At 37.0% G+C, this 18,996-nt stretch overlaps 1 pseudogene; it reads right to left on the bottom strand.

The window, feature by feature from the left end:
- Positions 1-18,277: 18,277 nt before the first annotated feature.
- LOC120584486 (uncharacterized) lies at positions 18,278-18,396 on the bottom strand (annotated as a pseudogene).
- Positions 18,397-18,996: the final 600 nt, after the last annotated feature.

Below are 18,996 nucleotides of genomic sequence, written 5' to 3'. Positions count from 1 at the left end.
GAAAAAGGAAATTAGGGAAAAACATAAAGCCAAATAAAGTGTGGAGTTTAGTTCATAGTAATATGAATGAAACCCTTTTTGGTTTTCTAGTCATAACTAATTTACCATAGTAATGTAAGAGGTTAACAGTAAGAGAAACTAGATGAGAGGTATATGGAAACTTTGTATTCTCTTTGAAACCTTTCTATAAGTCTAAAACTATTCTAAAATTAAGTTATTTTTTTAAAGTGAAGCATATATATTGAAAGTACCATACATAACAGGAAAAATTGATAAACTGGGTCTTACCAAAATGTAAAACTTTGCTTTGTGAAAGACCCTTTAGAAAATATGAAAAGACAAGGCACAGACTGGGAGAAAATATTTGCAAACCACATATATGAAAGTGGATTCATATTTACCACATATAAAGAACTCTCAAAACTCAACAATAAAAAAATCAAATGATCCAATTTTAAAAAATGGGCAAAAATCATGAAAAGACATCTCATCTAAGAGAATATACAGATGACAAACGAAAAGATTTTCACATCAATAACCATTAGAGAAATAGAAATTAAAACCACAATGAGCTATTACTATATACCTATTAGAGCAATTAAATAAAAAAATAACACCACAACAAATGCTAGTGAGAATATAGAAAAACTGAATCTTTCATACGTTGCTAGTGGAAATGTAAAATAGTAAAATCACTCTGGAAAGGAGAAGGATAATTTCTCACAAAATAAACATGCACTTACCATTTGACCCAGGGATTGCTCTCTTAGGTATTTAACACACACACAAAAATGAAAAGTTACAGTCACCCCAAAATTCATAAACAAATCGTCATAGCAGCCTTATTAGTAATTGCCAAAAACCTGGAAACAACTCAAATATCTTTCATTGAGTAAATGGTTAAACAAACTGTGATACATCCATACAACTGGATACCAATGAATACCATCCAGTAATAAAAAAGAATGAGCTATTAATACAGGAAACAACCTGGATGGATCTCAAGAAAATTGAGATGCTGAGTGGAAAATGCCTGTCTCAAAAGGTTATGTACTGTATGATTCTATTTATATAGATTTTATACAGCATTCGTGACATGACAAAATTATAGAGATGAAAACAGATTAGCAGTTGGTGGAGGCTGAGGGGTCGGGGGCAGACAGAGATCCTAGCCATAAAGGATAGCACAAGGAATCCTTGTGATGGAGCAGATCTTTCTGTCTATTGTCTGTACTGGTGATCACATGAACCTGGAGATGTGATAAAATTTCATAGAACTAAATACACACACACATAGAAAATATTTTTCAATATTGAAATAGCTGAATCATCACCACCTATTTTGTCTAATCGATTCAATTTTATATATATATATATTTATATGTATGTATGTATGTGTGTGTATGTGTGTGTATATATATACACATATACATACATATATATACACATATATACATATATATGTATATATACATATATACATATATATACATAAAAGCTTTATGTACAAATATGAAAAGATGCTTAAAATATTATATTAGATAGGATAAATGAAAAGAGAAAATTGCAAGGACATACACATATAATTACACACATATATACACAGGCAATAATAGTATTTGTTAGTGTATAGATAGAAACCTAGCAAAACATACAATAAATTGTTAATAATTGTCCAGATAAGGAAGGATAATGGACACTTTTGTATTCTATTTATTCCTTTAATGTTTGATTTCTTGATATAAACATCATATAGACTGAAGAAATAATCTAATAAGAGAAGCAAGCATCACACCATCTAAAAATCAAAGGAAGGTATAGATTGGGAATAGCTTTTTTAATGTCACATCTAACAGCCTCCATGTCCCCAATACATCTAATACATAGATCAGGAATTGGAGACTGAAGAATGATGGTCAATATAATTTTATGTACCAAATTAACTAGTTTGGGGTTCATGTTTTCTACAGAGAATGAGACTTTTTAAAGGATTGTAATATTATTAAGTCTGAATTTTAAAAGATAACTCATTCATTATTTTTATCGTTAATTATGCCAACTCTGTCCATCTTGGAGCTATACTTTTAAGATCATACAAGCCCCACTCGTTTTTTGAAATGTCACTTCTCTGCCAATTCCTCCTCTTTTTCTCATTGAGGTGCCTCATAATCATGTGATAACAACCTGCTTCAGAGTCACCCCTTCTTCTACAGCCTCATTTCCTTCAGAGTGTAGCTTTGTGCCCATTGGCTCTTCTCTGACCATTTTGAAGTAAAGTAAACCCATAGTTGTACAAAATATTTATATAAGTATGCTTTTATAGTTTCTAAGGTAATATGATCACTTTCCCATTTTCTATCATTGGCCCTGAGCCAGTTTTTCCTTATTGTCCAAAGTAAGTCTAAAGTAGGTTTTCATCATTGATTCCTCTACTTCCCAAGGCCCAGCCCCCTCACTTGCCATCACTGTTGAGCTGAGAAAACTGATGCCCAAAATAAGCTCAATGATTAGTTTAGAGGCACAGAGCTAGATCCACAATCAGGGAGCCTGACCTTGGACTCAGAGTTCTCTTCTACACTGCATGAAACATAGGTAAGTGTGTGGCTGGGGAGGGGCTGTGGATAAGAAGCAATTTTCTTCTCTGAGTTAGCACTTTTCGCTTAAATGGGTGAACCTCTTACAGAAGGTGGGTGTTAATGCAGAAGAGAAATTATAGCTTATTTCTAAAAAGTTAATTTAAATCAGATAGACTAGTTCTTGTCCTTACTTCAAACTCCAATCTTTTTAAAAGACCCATTTAATGTGCATTTACAGCATAATATGAGGCTCAGCATTTTAATAGGAGTCAACTCAGGTGTCTAAATCCTATTAGTCTTGTCTCTTGAACTTTTTTTCTCTATTATAGGTACTGGTCCGCGGCTTGTTAGGGACCAGGCCGCACAGCAGGAGGTGAGCGATGGTGGGCGAGCAAATGAAGGTTCATGTGTATTTGCAGCCACTCCCCAGTGCGAGCATCACCACCTCAGCTCCACCTCAGATAATCAGGCATTATATTCTCATAGGAGCACCGGTCCCTGATGCCAAAAAGTTTGGGGACCACAAACACGGGCTGGGGAAGATGTCAGTGGGATATTTCTCCCCGTTCTTATCTATCCACCTATTGCCCTGTAATAGTTAATCTACCCACTACTACCACCACCACCATCACTAAAATATTAATATTTTGGCAGAAAAAAAACAACAGGGAAAATAAATTTGCCCATGTGCACTTGGATGATGTTAAAGCAACAGAAGACCCAGTCCTGCCCCATTCAGATTTCAAGAAATGAGTGGAAATCTATGAAGCTTCCCTAAAACTCTGATCTAGAATTCCTATCAGCATGAGTGCTGTGTCCTCCCACAATTGAGAGCTTGCCACGTAATAAAGAAAAGTCATAAAGAGTAACTTTCGGCAGAGCAAGAGGACTGACATCTGCTGACGTGGCTATTTGCAACCCACATGTGGGAAGGCAACCTCAGGAGCCCGGAAAAAGTCTCAGGCAAGCTGGAAAGTCCCAGCAGATGCTGGTGTGGTTTGTGTAACCGGAGCAATCAAGGACTTGTCGTTGTCTGTGGGATTACACATACTTTAGTCACAAACGGATGTGCAGGAAAGCACTTCAGAGGAAACAGAGTTTCTCAAATCACCTGACAATATTCCAGTTAGGAAGATCTTGCAGACAAAGAAAATATTTCACCAGCCCACAGATTTGTGTGGTCCATCCTTCTTGGCCACAGGACAGAAATAATGAAATAGCTTATACTATCATTCTCCCCATTTACCTAGAGCAAATGACTGCTTTTTTTGAACGCCTGGGCAAAATTGTTATTTAAAACTCAGTGACAGCTGATCCTTATAGTTTCCTGGAGCAGAGGTTGGAACATGGGACCATAGGATTTTAGTTCTGGAAGGAGCCTTCAAATTCTCCCCTGAATTCCACGCATATCTGCTGTCACCAAGTCACTCCAGAATTCCAACCTCTCTTCACAGTGCCCTGGCCAGGCTCTTAGACCTTGCCATTGTTTAAAACAACTGAAAATTTTTCTCCTCTTTCAAGAAGAAGGTTAAAGGTTACTTTCTTCGGAAGCCTTCCCAGAAACCCCAGACAGAGGCAGAGCCATTTCTGGCCTCTAAGGGGCTTTGTATTTATTTTTATTATAACACATAAAACACTGCATCGTAATTATTTGTTTGCCTGTCTTTCTCCACTTCTCATTCCCCTAAAAAAATCGCAACAAAGTTATGACTTATATGAGGACAAGGACTTTATCTCACATTTTATTCATCTTTGGAGGCTGATAGAGGAAGGAATAAAGAGGTAGAAGGAATTTGTTGTAATGAAGCCAGAGTAGATGTGTAATTATAGCTGAACACGCAAGCATTTAACCAGAATCTTCAACATATTTTTATGTGGATAAGATGCTATTATATGATTAAGGCTATTATTTTAGCCATTCATAATACTTTTAAAATAGAGACCTCTGAAGGAAGAGGAAGGTTTTTAAATTCTCACTAATCATTGCAAAATAAAAGCATAAAGGTGATTGATTGTGTGGTTTCAGTTAAAAGACTTTTCTGTTTCAAGACTGAGCCTGTGGCATCTAGTTTAAAATGGCTTCTGAGAAGCAATCTCTGGTATAGCGCATCCCTTCTCTTTACTGCAATAAGTACACAGAAAAGGCATAAAACTACCACTCTCCAAGATCTAGGACTGAAGGTCTTAATAGAAAAATCTGGGGAAAATTCCAGATTTGCTAACGTCACTGAATGTAGAGCCCTAATGAGAAGCCTATCCATGCTGTGATGCTGCAGCCATCTTTGTCCCAGACTACCTTCACTCAGCCCATGGCACCCTCTACCTACCCCCACTGACACCTTGAGCCATTCCTCACAGATTCAGAATCCGAAGCTTAGTCTAGGATCATTTAGTTGCAAGACCAAAAAGTCCACTTAAGTTCACTGAAGTAAAGGAATAATAGATGGAGACCATAGAGCCCGGTGGAAGGAAGAACAGCCTCTCGGGTGTTAAAGCTGAATGGAAAAGCTCAAAAATTAACTTTCACTTCCATAGCTCAGAAGCCACACTGCCCCATCTCTGCTTTTCTCTTCATCTCCCTCTCTTCCACCAGGCTCCATATGCATGGACTGTGATGACTACAACTCCCAACCCAAGAGCTTACGGAGTCTGACTCTAGGTCCTGTTTATATACTTCTAAGATGCAGGCTCTGAGTAGACCAGTATTGATTAGGGCCATAGCATGGTAGAGAGAATGGGGTTGCAGAGCACATCACAGACCCGTTCCTGGTGTGGCAGGAAATAGACTTGGTCAAGCTCCTTGGAAGTACTCTACTTCCATCTTCTAGAAAAACAATTGTGCAGGATAGAAAGATGAATGGGACACATCAGATTCTGACATGTATATGTATTAGTGAGCTAGGGCTGTTGTAACAAAGGACCACAGACTAGATGGCTGAAACCCAGAGATTTACTATCTCACAATTCTAGAGGCTAGAAGTCCAAGATCAAGTGATGAGCAAGACTGAGTCCTTTTAAGAGCCGTGAATCAATGATCTGCTTGGCTTTTGGATGACTATCTTTTCCTTGGGTCTTTTGACATTGTCTTTCCTTTATATGTATCTCCGTGACCAAATTTCCTCTTTTTATGAATCCTGTTGTCATATTAGATTAGGGCCCACCATAATGGACTAATTTTTTAATTAAAATATAATTGACATATATTAGTGTCAGGTATTTGACATAAATGATTTAATATTTGCATATATTGCAAAATGATCACCACAATAAACATTAAACACCATACATTGTTACACTTTTTTTCCTGTAATCAGAATTTTTAAGATTTACTGTTTTGGCAAATTGCAAATATACAAGGCAGTATTATTAACTGTAGTCCCCATGCTGCACATTACATCTCCGTGACTTGCTTATTTTATCACTGGAACTTTGTACCTTTTAATGCCTTTCACCTATTTTCCCCACCTCCCATGCCTCTCTCTACCACCTCCACTGCTGGAAACCAGGCAACCACCAATATATCCACTGTGAGTTCATTTTTGGTTTTTGTTTGTTTTGTTTTTTCAGATTCCACGTGTGAGATCATATACTATTTGTCTTTCTCTGTCTTAGCACAATGCCCTCAAGGTCCATCCAATGGACCAATGGTAGGATTTTCTTCTTTCTAATGACTGAATAATATTCTATTGTATATGTATGTATATAACATTTTCTTTATCCACCATCCACTGACAAACACTTAGGATGTTTTCATACCTTGGCTATTGTAAATAATACTGAAATGAACATGGGAGTGTAGATATCTTTTTTAGTTAGTGTTTTCACTTTCTTTGGATAAATACTCAGAAGTAGAAAAGCTGGGTCATATTGTAGTTCTATTTTTAATTTTTTGAGGAATGTCCATATTTTTTTCCATTGTGGCTGCACCAGTTTACAGTCTCACTGACAGTGCATGAGAGTTCCCTTTTCTCCACATTCTTGTCAACACTCGTTATTTCTTCTTTTTGATGACAGTCATGCTAACGAGTGTGAAGTAATATCTCGTGGTTTTGATTTGCATTTGATTTAATTTCCCTGATGATTAGTGATATTGACTAACTTTTCATGTACTTTTTGACCATCTGTATGTCTTCTTAGGAAAAATATCTATTCAGATCCTCTGCCCATTTTTTAATCAATTTTTTTTCTATTTAATTGTATGAGTTCTTTGTATTTTTTGGAGATTCACCCCTTATCAGATACATGATTTGTGAGTATTTTTTCCCATTTGGTGGATTGCCTTTTCTTTTTTTTAATGGATTAATGGACTCACGTTAACTTGATTACCTCAGTAGAGATTCTAGCTCCAAATAAAATCATACTCTGAGCTTTGGGGGATTAAGACTTCAACGTATGAAATTGTGGGGGAGGGAGGCATAATTCTCTCCATAATAGTGTTGTTCCAAATGCATAGACACATAGCAACTTGGGAAGTGTATTTAATGTCCCATTGTCTCACAGTGGTATACTCTCTTGGCACATCTAGGGCTGGCCAAGTAGATATTCATCAGAAATTCATGACAGGGTAAGGGGTTATATGGGCACCAATCTGTTCTCCAGGTGTGACTCTGGGAAGACCATTTACAAGCTGACTCAAAGAGCTAAGAGTCAGTACTAGTAATTAAAAGAATGTGAAGCAAGATGACCACAACAAAATCCCATTTACTTCTATCACATTGACAGAAAGTTAAAACGATACTCCATTCTGAAAAGAATGTGGTTAGAGAAACACACCCATGCATTGGTGAGGAAAATAAAAAATGGAACCACAGTTCTGGAAATAACTTGGTGATTTAATCAAGGGCCTTAAAAAAAAAAAAAGCTATATAATGTGACAGTATGCCTGATTCTAGAAAATTTTCTTCAGAAAATATTAAAGGCTATATTAAAATTTTTCTATAAAACAATGTCCTTCCCAACGTTGATTAAAATAGTAAAAAAATTGTGAAGCAATCTCAATGCCCAATAAAAGAGGATATGGCATATTCATATAGTGGAGTACTACAGAAAATTAAAGTAAGAATTTTCAAATAATTTGTTTTGATAAAAAAATTTATGACATAATATTAAGTTAAATAAGCCTTGAATACATAATACATAATATAACTAATCATGTTTAAAATAGTCTCATAAAAGAAATAATGAATATCTTAGCAATTATTTTTTAATGATAGAAATAGAAATTATTTTTATTTTTTATTTTTTAATTTTCATATTTCCAAAACATTTTATAAGAAGCATGTTTATACGCTAATGCTATAAAGCAAAAAGATAGAATTTTTTAACATTTTGCACCCCTTTCTATTTGACTTCTCCTTCTTTCTTCCTTTGTTTTTCACTGGAGCTATGTATTAAATAGTTACTAAGTGCTCACAAAGTCTATTATCCTCTTTTATTCATTAGCTTTAGGCCTATTTCTCATTACTGTTACATCCATTATACCTTTATCCATATCTTGAAGCTGATGAAACTTACATAAGAATCTCAACTTGTTTAACCTGTTATCACTAAATAAGAATGCACTTGCCTCTTTGCTTCAACTGAATAGTGGCATTGGGATAAAGCACTTTTAGTAAATGAAAAATTGACTAACAGCAGAGTCATATTAAGATGTATAAGAACTAGAATTAGAAATAATCTGGCTGAATTACTGTAACTTCTAAACTATATTTTACTATATGTATATTGTAATTCCCACCTTATAGTTTCTCCATGGTAGAAATAAGGTGTCTCTCTAATAGGAATATAGAAATAATGGAAGTACAAATGGAGATAGAAATAAATATAAGAATAAATATAAATACAAATATAAGAATAAATATAAATATAAATACAAAAGTATTTATCAGTATGGCATTATAAATTTTTTATGAGCTTTTTTCAACCCTTCATTCTCATTTCCAACAGAATGATTATTCTAAAGAAGGAATTTGATCATGTTAATTTCCCAGTTTGAAATTCTTTTAGTGGCTGCTATGTGTTATCTAGATCTGCATTCAGAACTAAATGTTCATTTCCCCGGTTTTCAGTAATGTTGGGGACTAATGGCTATCAATGGAATGACCCTCCGGGAGTTGTCCTCAGCCAAAGGCAGCAGATTTACCCAAGGTCATCCCCTCCAGTAATGGCCCACATCTAATGACTAGTCAATGCAGTAATATAAAGGCTTGTCCACCTTTCCTCTAATCAGGACAGATTTGAGGGTCACTTCAGGTCTAGAGCTTTTTATGGGGTTTGCATTGCAGTTTACTTCTTCCCTCTTCTCATTCCTACTTCCATCATTTCCTTACAGATGTTGGTCCTGAGAACACTTCCTAATAAATATTTCACACACACACACACACACACATACACACACACACACACACACACAAATAATCTCTGTCTAATCTAAGACGTGGTGCCAGGAGTGATCTGAGGAAGGTAACTCTAAAATGAAGTTTTGGAAGTGAGCTGGCTATGAAAATCATATCGCTGGTGGTAGATGAACATGAATGGCCCCAGGTACCCTGTAGCAGTGAAATTAATTTTCACCAGTAGCGAATTGGGATGGGATACCAATGGAAAGAAATGCACTGGAATGGAAACTATGTCAGTGGTGAGAAATTTCAGCAAAGTAGAAATGGAGGACTATGGAATCAAATAGCCACTTTTAGGAATGCACTGAGAAAAACAATAAAAGGTTGATAATGAGTAATCTGGGTAAGTCTAAGAATCAGAGGACTTCTTTGGCATGATATAGAGTAACTCTTATCTTCAGCAGTTGAAAGGAAGAAAAGGTTAGATCAAATCTAGGACATATTTATGAGTAGGCGAGCTTCGTGAGAGGTTGAATCCTCAACACTCGAAAGTCTTCTATGCCAAGGTCAAGGCCCTTGGAAAGGGGTAGGGCCCTGAGACACATGATGGAAATATTTGGGCTCATGCACTTGAACATTTAGAATTCTAGATATCTTTGAAATCTGTGGGCCTGCTAGAGTTGCCTACTCTTTCTTCTTAAAGACTAGAATGATCTTTTCTTGCTTAAAGATGATAAACTGGTCTCTGCATTGCAAGATAACACACACCTCCTTTAGGACCTACCCTCAAATCCTCTCCTAGATACAAACCAATAACTCAGGTTAAGTCATAACATAAAATTTCCAGATACTAGAAAGGTACCAGGCTTAATAAGAGAGGAAAGTACTATCTCCAAAAAAGAAGCCATAAGACCAAGTTAACATGAACCGGCAGAAATTGATATAAGGGATTGTATTTTGGAGGTCTGGATCAAGTGAGGCAGAATCGTTGTGTAAAAGTTTATTTATATGGAAGTACTCTCCCATGATACAGGATTGAATATCATGGCAAATCCCCCCAAAGACAGAGTTAATTGCCATGCTTGAATGATTCTTAGAACATTGGAGATAGCAACAGTCCATGTACATGAAGTGAACATGCCAGAAGGACTATGACAGACAATAGACTAGGGAATCAAAGACTCAGAGAAATAGTCGTGCTTCATGGAATGGAGTACTCAAGGCTAGAAAACCAACCAGCTAACTATATTCTCTTGGCTGCATGGGAGATACCATTTACCAAACAATAAAAAATACACCGGTTACAGGGCAACTGTGTCACTGAGAATCTCAGAGGTGACTATGCTCTGTAAGCCAGGTCTGAAAGCAAGAGATGATGATATAGGCCTGGGTTCCTTGATAGCAATAAGGATGATAAAATCTCCCAAAAAGTAGCATTTGGGTGCTGCACTTAAATATCAGAAGCAAGAGGGGACAATTTTTATAATAAATGCAAGGTCATGAGGTAACCAAAAAGCAATGGAGGTAATAGAACATGTTATACTTACAAATAAAACAAATGGATAGACAGCAAAGATAATGTCCAGTCTACACAATCAAGATGAAACAAAGATGGATGATCAGAGGACTGAGAAGAGCTGCTCCAGCAAAATGGCGTAATCGCTTTTCCAGTTTCTACACCTGTGTTCAGACCTAGATTCCACAGACTGAAGGAGAGTCCAGGTCCCTAGGCAGGAGAAGCCTGTAATACTACAGCAAGTATGTTCACTAGTGACATCTCCAGTCCTTTTATAAAAGGACAAGTGGTCCTTCACTTGAGTAGTAATACACTGGGAAAAAGAAAATACCTAAATATTTCAATGACTGTGGTATGCAGTGTCTGAGTTGATAAGGTACCTAGAGACCCAAAGCATCATCTTGGCCTGCCTGTCTGAGTAGGGATATATGAAAGCCAGGTAATAACTGGAGTCCTGATTCGATCTGGCTTATAGAGGATCCACTGTGTCCATGACCAACCCAGTAGTCATTTCTTCTACCACCCAAATTATATTTTGAAGGACATATGTAAGAGTTGGCAGAACTTATGCATTAACTCCTTAATATGTGATGTAAGAGCTATTATAGTAGAGGAAGCCAAATAGAAGTCTGTGAACACTCTACATATGTCCACCTGCCAATACAGAAAATTGAAAACAGCTTTGCTTTGCATTCTGGGGGAATTTCAGAGATTAGTATTACCCTTAAAACCAAACAGAATGTAGCAATGCTGGTCCCCAACATAACTACATTAAATCACCAGGCTAGTCCCCTAAAACTCCAGACAGATAGTAGAGAATGACAACGGACTAACCACAATCTCAGTAAAAAAGCAATCCCAGTTGTGCCACATGTGGTATCTTTGATAGTGGAATTTAATAATGCTTCCCACTTCAAAGTCTTGAGGACACCTTCATTTCTGACCAACTGGCTATAAACTCAGGGGCTCCCATAACCTCTTCAGTTTTAATAATTCACTAGAGAAATTCACAGAACTTACTGAAACTGTCATACTAACGATTAAATTTGTGTTATAAAAGATACAGACAGGAACAGCCAAATGAAGAAACATATAGAGTAAGATTGAGTGCAGGCAGAGTGTATGAGTCTTCCGTGCCATCTTCTCATGAAATCCATGTGTGATGCCCTCCTAGCATATTAGTGTATTCATGAATCAGAAAGCTCCACTGAGCCTCAGTGTACAGAGGTTTTATTTGGCATGCTTGATTAAATTATCACCCATGTGCTTGAACTCAAATCTTCAGTCTTTCTCCCTCCTCAAAGTTCCAACCCTTCCCAATAGCTGGGACCCATCAAGCTTCTCCTCGACACCTTCCTCCTATCAAAGAGGAATTGCATGGTGGCTACTCTGCTCATTTCCTCAGAAATGTAGTTGGACAACAATAACTCTAATCAAACAGAATATCTGATAGACAAAAATAAAGCTCGATGTGGGATATGAGCATTTGAGAAAAGCAACGGCAAAAGCATGGCTCTTGTCATCCCAAAGGCATATGTCTTTGATGGTACCAATTCAGGTACAAGATAGCTAAGCCTTGCCTAGTGGTTCTCAAAGTGAGGTCCTTAGATCAACAGCAGAAATTTCACCCAGGAACTTGTTAGAAATGCAAATGATCAGGTCCCACTACAGTCCCCAAATCTACTATATCAGAAACTCTGGTGGTGGGCCTAGCAATGTGTGCTTTATAAAGCCCTCCAGGGTTTCTGATGTACAACATGACTTTGAGACCCACTGGCCCAGATGATAGCTCTTGCTGGGGAGTTTTCATCTAGGAAACTCCTGCAGTAAATTGTTTCATTGGAATCCCTTAGACAGGAGGTTCTCAATCTCAGCGCTATTGACATCATGGGCTATCCTGGGCATCGTGGAATGTTTAGCAGCATCCCTGACTAGCATCCCCTAGATGCCAGTAGTATCCTTCCCCTTTCATGCTCTCAAACCACCAACAAATTTTTGTGACCCACCAAAAATATTTCCACACATGTCCCTTGGAGAACAAAATTGTCCCTGGTTGAGAATCACTTCCTTAGACAATACCTGGGAGACAAGAATAACCTTACATTGTGAAAAAGTCAAGCTTACCAACATCAAAAATTGGTGGCAGCTTCCTATTTTCGATAGTTTAATCCTAAAGCATTTGTTGCAGATGAGCTCCCTGGGTATAGACTTTGAGATTGGTATTCAGGAGGTTTATCAGGGAGTATGCACAGGAACAATTTCTGTGAGGGATGAGGAAAGCAAGAATGGGAAGAGGAAGAAGTTGAACTGAGATACTATTGAAACAGAAAGCTATGGGATTGAATGACTCTGAGGAGTAATATCAATTGAGGCAAAGGGCCATTGTCACCTCCAATTGACAGGCCATTGTACATTCTGTTAGGCATAATGAAATTGAGGCAACTTCCATCAGTGAGGCAATTTGAAGAGGACTGGAGTGGGAGCTTCCAGCAGTCAACATTCCAGGTCCTGGATGGCATACCACAGCATTCACTACAACATCTAATTGTCACAGGACTGGGACCTCAATATCAATAGAATATTTCTCATTTCAGTATGTGCTAACAAATGTCACTACTGAGGCTTAACTGCAAACGACAGTTTCTAAACACTTGAAAAGGAACATTTATTGAGTCAAATGACATATTATCCTTTCTAAAGCCTGTTGTGCACAGACCTAGTACTCCCTGATGTGTCTTTCTCTATTCCACCGGAGCACTATTTGTTCTCATAAATACATCATCTGTGAAGTTGCCCTCCCTGGATCTGCACAGAGGAGTCAGCATAAAAGACTCGGTGATTGTTTTTCTGGCTCTCATATGACTCTTCTTATGAAGACCTAATTACAGATGAAGAGAAGGTTTTAGGGTGTGAAACCTAGTCTTTTTGGTTCTGTTCAGAATGACAAATGACAGAGCAGAAATTAGCTCTGTCATCTTTGACCAGCTCTGCTCTCCCTGCCATAGGGGCTGGGGCCTTCAGGCTGAAAACAGCATTGCCTGTTGCTGATCCAATCAAAACCGATCCTTCAGAATCCTAGAAGTTCCATCCTCTGAAAACTTCCTGGTATACGTATCCACCTTTCATTTATTCAACATTCATTGAGTTCCTATCAGGGCTCAACTAAAAAGCTGCTCAAAATCTCCCCCTGAACCCCACACCCTGTGATGTGATGTGGGCCCAGCCTACCATTAGGCAGACTGTCCACTATACTGACAAACCTAGTGGACACTGAATGTCTGCTGTGTAAGACTTAGATACTTTAAAATCACTTATTTCTAAGACTTGTAATCTTAAAAGGGTATAGCAGTAGAAATACTAGAAAGAAAAATTTTAAATATTTTCAAATATGAAGTCTGATTCTCATTAGTCATCTACAGGTTAAAAAATGTAGGATTGACGGAGCAAAAAGATGTAGAAGATAGAGGCTTTGTTCATCCCCTTTTCAAACCAAATCAAAGTTGTGACGGAAACACAGAGCAAACAGCAAGCAGAGTCGCTTGGGAGATCTAGAGGAACAGAAGCCTTACACCTAAGGAGAGAAATAAGAAACCACCCTGCAACAGTAGGAGGTACAAGGGTTGAAGACTTGAGACTTCCTGGTCCCGAGTGGCTGAGTGGGACAGAGGTTAAGGCAGCAGCAGCCTACAGCTGCAGATATCTCTTAAAAGGGCCATGTCCGTGAGCAGACTTTTGCAATGACAGACTCGCTCGATCTGAGCACTAGCACCATGTCAGCTGCTTGAGGGGCACCAGGGACTTACAGGGGGACACTGAGTTGTTGGAGTGAGGGCCAGAGTTGAGGATCTACAACCAAGAATACTTTAAGGCAAAGCTATCATTTAGAGTTGAAGGGTAGATAAAGATCTTCTCAGACAAACATAAGCAAAAAGAATTTATCAACATCGAGCCAACATTACAGGAAATGTTGGAAGGACTTCTTTAAGAAGAAAAACAAGTATCAAAAACATGAATAAAAAATGATAATAAATACATACTTATCAACAAGTATGTCAAATGGAAAAGAATTAAATACTCCATCCAAAATATAGAGTGGCTGAATGGATAAGAAAAGAATATGCCCACATATGCAGCCTACAAGAGACCTACTTCAGATTAGAAGACACATAGAGACTAAAAAAGGAAGGGAATGGAAAAAGATATTGCCTTGATGGACCTAGAGGATATTGCACTGAATTCAGTAAGTCAGATAAAGACAAATACCACATGATTTCACTTACATGTGGAATCTAAAGAACATAATAAACAACAACAGCAAAAAAAATAACGGAAACAAACTCATAGAAACAGAAAGTATTTTGAGGGCTACTAGATGAGAGGGAGATGGGCGTGATGGTAAAAAAAGGCAAAGGGATTAAGAAGTATGAATGGGTAGTTACGAAACAGACATGAGATATAAAGCATAGCATAAGGCGAATAGTTAATAATGTTGTAATAAATATGTAAGGGGGAAGAAGAGTACTAAATTTAGTGGGGTGATTACTTTGTGAGTTATATAGATCTCTAATCACTATGCTGTACACCTGACTAATATATTACTGTATGCCAACTATAATTGAAAAAAACCTTATTAAATTATATGATGTAAATATGAGGAATTAAGTGTCTATTATATTTCAATAAAGCCAGGGAAAAAAATGCAAATGAAAGCTGGCATAATTTATAAAAAAGGAAATGCTTTTTAACAGGTCCTTTTTTCTTTTGAGAATTTGACCCCTACACAAAACTTTTATTGAGATGATGAGCCTGTGTAGCTGTTTCTACCCTAGACTTATAAGTGCCTGGAGGACAGAAGCCACGGCCTTGTCTCTGTCCTGACTGTGTAAGCTCAAGAACTGAGGCCGGGACTTTGATGTGATCACAAACACACTTGAGAAGAGAAAGGAAGGGGTTTGTTAGAAACCTCACACCCACCATCTGTCCAAGATTTTGTCAGAGAGCCTCAATTAAACCAAATAGAGCAGAACACTGTACTTTTGTTAGACCATATGTCTGCTGATGCTTCTAGTTTTGGTTCAGAAAATAGGAAAATATTTTCACTGTAAGTAAAAAAATGTAGTGACAACTTTGTACTTAAAATCTTCTCCCCATGATCATGTTAGTAGAAACTGTGGTTCTTCACCTATTTGGAATCACACACAACATTGCAAATCTGACTCTTACCTTTCCCCTCCACTATGCATACTGAACTTTACAAAAATTTTATATACTTTCAGGGGCTTCATCGATTTCAGAAGTCGCTCACCTTGGAGACCATGAACAAAGAGTTCCAAGCTCCCAGAGAGAAGTGGTATTTTCAGCTCTTCATGCTTCCCTGACAAGTGAGCTACCTGACTTTCTCAGGAGTGTGGGAGAAGATAGTAGCTTCATTTACTTTGCCATATGGCTGTAGGAAGATAATACTGAGACCCATTCTGTGGCGAGTTGAAGAGAATGAGCACACTCCAGTGTGACATACAACTTCCATCCCACAATCTGCATCTATTTTTGCCTCAGCAATATTTGGAATAACAATGGTCTGAAAATATATTTAGGTGCATTATCATTGAGTTTCACAAGCTATTATCAATTTCATGTGTCAATTTTCATAGAATATTAACAATGTCATTAAAAATCTTTTAGATATTTCCATCCAAATAGCATATATTTTAAGAAAACATAAAGGGGACAAAGTATTAACTCATCATACAAACTGACTATGATATACTATTGACAGTGTCTACATAATCAATCACATTGCAAAAATTCATGACAATATGGGACGTCTAGTCTCTTAATAATTCAGACATAATTTTTCACTTTTAAAAAAGAGAAAACTTTGCTTTAGGCTAGGATTTGACATTTAGTTCTGGCTTACTCATCTTTGGAGAAAGCTCTTCAGGTCTAAGTAAGATTGTTTAGAAAATTATGCACAAAAGATGATCATTACCAGGCTCATCACTTAAGAAACTCCTTCTCTTTCCCATTCGCAAAATCTACTCCCTGACTCCCTTTCACAGTCATGATATAAGTATTGCCCTAGAAAAGTTGAGTTGTCTTTCAGGAATGACAGACATTCAACTGCCTCCAGGAAGCTATCCAGGAATATACAATCTATGCACCACTTTCTCTTTAAAATTCTTACTAAACCCAAAGTTCATAAAAGTCCTTTAAATATTAAATTATATAAAACTTGGTTTCAAGCGTGGGTACCATCAGTCTAACCTATTTGTTTATCTCTTAAAGACTGATCTTCTAGCTTTGGAATTTACATTCCAGACATACTTAAATGATGATAAATACATTTCTGACCACTCAGAAATGTATCAACAATGAAGAATAAATTTCACGATGATATAAATTTATTTTATGAATAATAATTATAAAATTCTTATCATAATAGATATGAATATTTATTGTACTGACCAAAGTTGAATTGCTATCTTATCTAAAACCATTGTTTTAGTATTGTTTAATAAAGCACAGGATAGAGACTAAGTTTCTGAGTTTGACAGACCACTGAGAAGTGGTAACCTATTTATATATCCCTCATTTAAAGGTTATTAAAACATGATAATTACAAACCAGCTTATGGAAAAATGAGAAATAAATATGTTTTTATTTTAAAATGCCATAAACAGAGATGAGCTCGAAGATTTATATAGAAGAATATATGTTGTCAGATTACATGTAAGATTAAAAACTTAGAAATATCATAAATTGCCAGTAAATAGAGTGGATACAATTATAAACTCATTAAGAGCGTTTTAGGAGAAATTTTAATAACATGATAAATGTTCAACACATACTGTTAATTTTGTTTTAATTTTAGAAATGATTTAAATTTTTTCACCCGTCTACCTCCCCCATTCTCCCTCTCCCTACCCTCTAATAAAACTCTAGTCCACTGTCCATGTCCATGAGTCTCTGTTTGTCCTGTTCATTTGTTGCTTTTAGGTTTATATCCCATATATAAGTGATATCATGTGATTTTCAACTTTTTCTGTCTGGCTTATTTCGCTTAGTACAATTATTTCAAGGTCTATCTATGTTGTAGCAAATGGCAGTATTTCATCTCCTCTTATGGCTGAGTAATATTCCATTGTATATATTTACCACAGCTTCTTTAGCCAGTCATTTATCATAGGACACTTCAGTTGCTTCCATGTCCTGGCCACTGTGAATAATGGTGCTATGAACATCGGTGTGCAAATATCTTTTCGGATATGAGTTTTCAAGTCTTTGGGGTAAATACCCAGTAGAGGAATTGCTAGATCATATAGCAGATCAAGCCTTAGTTTCTTGAGGAACCTCCATACTGTCTTCCATAGTGGCTGTACCAATTTGCAGTACCAAAGCAGTGAGCGAGGGTTCCTATTCTCCGCATCCTCTCCAATATTTGTTATTATTTGTCCTGTTGATTATAGCCATTCTAACAGGTGTGAGATGGTATCTCATTGTGGTTTTGTTTTGCATTTCCGTAATAGCTAGCAATGTTGAACATCTTTTCATATATTTATTGACCATTTGTATGTCCTCTAGGGAGAAGTGTTTGTTCAGGTCCTCTGACCATTTTTTGATTGGATCATTTGTTTTTTTGTTGATATTGAGTCGTATGAGTTTTTTGTATATTTTGGATATTAGGCCCTTATTGGAGGTGTTGTTTGCAAATATATTTTCCCATTCGGATGGTTCTCTCTTTATCTTGTTGATGGTTTCTTTTGCTGAGCAGACGCTTTTTAGTTTGATGTAGTCCCATTCATTTATTTTAGCTGCCTTTGCTTTTTTTTTTTTTGCTTTTTTTTTAATGCCTACAGCACCTGGTATTCCTAGGTGGTCTCTCATTCAAGTACTAACCAGGCCTGACCCTGGTTAGCTTCCGAGATCAGACACGATCGGGCACGTTCAGGGTGGCATGGCCATAGCCACTTCTCTTGCTTTTGAGGTAAAATTCATAAAATCCTCTTTAAGTCCAACGTCCTTGAATTTAGTTCCTATGTTTTTTTCTATGCATTTTATTATTTCAGATCTTATATTCAGGTCCTTAATCCATTTTGAGTTAATTTTGGTGCATGGTAATAGACAGTAGTCTAGTTTCATTCTTTTGCAGGTGGCTTTCCAGTTTTCCCAGCACCATTTATTGAAGAGGATTTCCTTTCTTCACTGCATGTTTTGGCTTTTTTGTTAAAAATTATTTGCTCATATAAATATAGGTTTACTTCTGGACTCTCGATTCTGTTCCACTGGACCGTGTGTCTGTTTTGCTGCCAATACCATGTCATTTTGATTACTGTCACTTTGTAGTATAATTTGAAGTTGGGCAGACTGATGCCTCCAGACTCCTTCTTTTTTTCTCAGGATGGCTTTGGCAATTCGGGTCTTTCATGCCTCCATACAAATCTGATGATTTTTTTGTTCCATTTCCTTAAAAAATGCCAATGGGATTTTGATGGCGATTGCATTAAATCTGTATAATACTTTAGGAAATAAGGTTATTTTAACTATGTTGGTTCTTCCAACCCAAGAA

This window comes from Pteropus medius, unplaced genomic scaffold (genome assembly GCF_902729225.1).
Source record: "Pteropus medius unplaced genomic scaffold, Ma_sr-lr_union100, whole genome shotgun sequence".
Lineage (NCBI taxonomy): Eukaryota > Metazoa > Chordata > Mammalia > Chiroptera > Pteropodidae > Pteropus > Pteropus medius.
The sequence above is the reverse complement of the archived record's forward strand: the minus strand, read 5'-3'. Positions and strand labels throughout refer to the sequence as shown.